Here is a 2,721-nt window from a genome sequence, read left to right as displayed (position 1 = left end):
GGGCAACAACCCAGCAGCAGGACCGCTACCTCCGCCTTTTTGCAAGGAGGAACAGGAGGAGCACTGCCAGAACTCTGCAAAATGACCTCTAGCAGGCCACAAATGTGCATGTCTGCACAAACTGTTAGATACCGACTCCATGAGGTTGGTCTGAGTGCCAGGCTTCCACAGATGGGGGTTGTGCTCACAGCCCAACACCGTGCAGGACGCTTGGCATTTGCCACAGAACACCGGGATTGGCAAATACGCCACTGGCGCCCTGTGCTCTTCACAGATGAAAGCAGGTTCACACCGATCACATGTGACAGACATGACAGTCTGGAGACGCCGTGGAGAGCGATCTGCTGCCTGACTGCCATTACGTACCGAGGAGGAGATCCTCAGACCCCTTGTGAGACCATATACTGGTGCGGTTGGCCTTGGGTTCCTCCTAATGCAGGACAATGCCAGACCTCATGTAGAGATGAAGGCATTGAAACTATGGCCTGGCCAGCCCATTCCCCAGACCTGAATCCGATGGAGCACATCTGGGACATCATGACTCGCTCCATCCAGCAACGTCACATTGCACCACAGACTGTTCAGGAGTTGGCGGATGCTTTAGTCCAGGTCTGGGAGATCCCTCAGGAGACCACTGGCTTTTCGTCCCTCATCCTGGGCAACATTTTATTTATGGACAGATCCAATCTAAGAATTTGAGCATGGCAGAACAATTATATGGTCAACACCCCACATCGTGGAAGGTAATTTAACCCTGCATTGTCTAGACTGTTATACTAAACACAATACCATCTAGTGGGACACAGAGGCAGGACATTCTATTATACCTGCAACCAGCGCAAAAATTATTTACTTAATACAAATGGGTCACCGTCAGGCTGGTTTTAAGCTGTAAAGTACAATGTTAAGATAGTAGTAGTACATTTGCCCTCTGATGTCCACAACACAGTGTAAGAGACCACACACAGTCCAGAAATAAAGAGATTTACAGTTTATTCACCTGTGTAGTCATGCAGGGCCGTACATACACTTACATACTGCATTTCTACAAAAGTGAGGAGAGGAAGGCAGGTGCAACAACCCGTGTGAGGACACTGCAGCATGGGAGAATGTCAGCAGGGCGATTTCTGGAGTGGAGTCATCATATTATTACATGTGCATAGAAAGATAAGACATACGACCTGCCCTAAGCTGTACACGAACTTCGTGGATGGTGCATACATGAATGGTATATTGCTCTATTTCACATACTTCTGTATGGACCTCAGTGGTATACAGGTCTGGTTATATACAAGGTTGGACCGTCTGGTTAATGTCCAGGCTTGAATATGTAGAAAACACAGTGTTGTAAAACTAAAGGCTTAGAGTACATGTGTACAGTAATATGCAGGACGTATATATGTATATGATTTATTAGCCGTATTTATAGAACACACCACATGGCAATATACATACTGCATTTCAGCTAATGCAGACCCTAACAAAGATATGTGTACATAACCTAAGGCTAGGATGCTTCTGCCCATGTTGTTACTAGTATACATCAGTTACAAAATTTACATTATTTTTCGTATGAAATATATATAAATGCTTTTACTGAGTTGTACAGCAAGGCTTATCAATAAAGGGAACTATTGGTGTCCTTGTTTAAGCGTCGAACCCCCTTAGTTATGGTAAGATTTCACCCAACATTAGAAATGCCAATCAAGAGTCCACCCTCAGATATGCTGGAGATAAAATGGTAACCGTGCAAAAAGAAACAGTAAATGCAAACAAAATAAGTCATTCCCCCCCCCATCCTGATCTCATCATCCCCTTTAGGAGAAAAAAAACCCCAATTGAAATCAATCTTGGTCAGAAGAGTGAGGACTGCCAGCACTATGACGTGTCCTATTACTTACACAACATATTGATGTCTGTGGAGTGGTGGAAGGAAGGAGTAATTGAAACCAGATGGACACAGGTAGATTGTGCTGCAGATTTTAGTAAATATATTTCACTTGAGTGCTGGATTCACAGCCACACAGCTCAGCACTGCTGTATAGTCTCCTCCTTGCTGCTGTCAGTGTGCTACAAAGCAAGAACAGCAGATCTCTTTCTGTATACTATGATCATTTATCATAAGACATATCAGATATTCTACACCCACAAGGTCAGAGACATGGAAATTGGACAGAGCCTGCAAAGGCAAAAACTGGTGAAGAAAAAAAAAAAAACACAATCTGGTGAAAAATGCAGGATAAGTTATATGTAATGTTGTTCCTCATGTATACACAGGACAGCCTACTGAAATGTTACTGCTAGAATTAGGACAGTCGTCACGGTCCAAAGGAAGGGGCACTGCCAAATTTTCATGCAATTCCACAGAGAAATGCATGTTCATTTCTCAGATGACTCACTGACTCAATAACTGTGGTATTAGTAACTATTACAGTTGTTCCACAGCATATTCTAACTTGCTGCTATGTCTTCATCATGACGGTATTCCTCCTCCCCTTTCCCTAGCACTAGAGTATGTAAGTCTCAAACCCTATGTGAACCTTACAACATAAATGAGGAGATCCTTAGAAACATGAATGGACAGTGGTTTGCAAAAGTGTGCATGCCCTTGGCTTTTTACCTATTTTGTTACATTACAACCAGTGTTTAAATACTTTTTTTCAATCCAATTTGTGTGTGATGCATCAGCACTAAATAGTGTAAGTTAGTGAAGTGAGAAAA

Source organism: Dendrobates tinctorius, unplaced genomic scaffold (genome assembly GCF_039654945.1).
Source record: "Dendrobates tinctorius isolate UK_male_01 unplaced genomic scaffold, ASM3965494v1 ptg000383l, whole genome shotgun sequence".
Taxonomy (NCBI): domain Eukaryota; kingdom Metazoa; phylum Chordata; class Amphibia; order Anura; family Dendrobatidae; genus Dendrobates; species Dendrobates tinctorius.
This window is presented reverse-complemented; position numbering follows the sequence as displayed.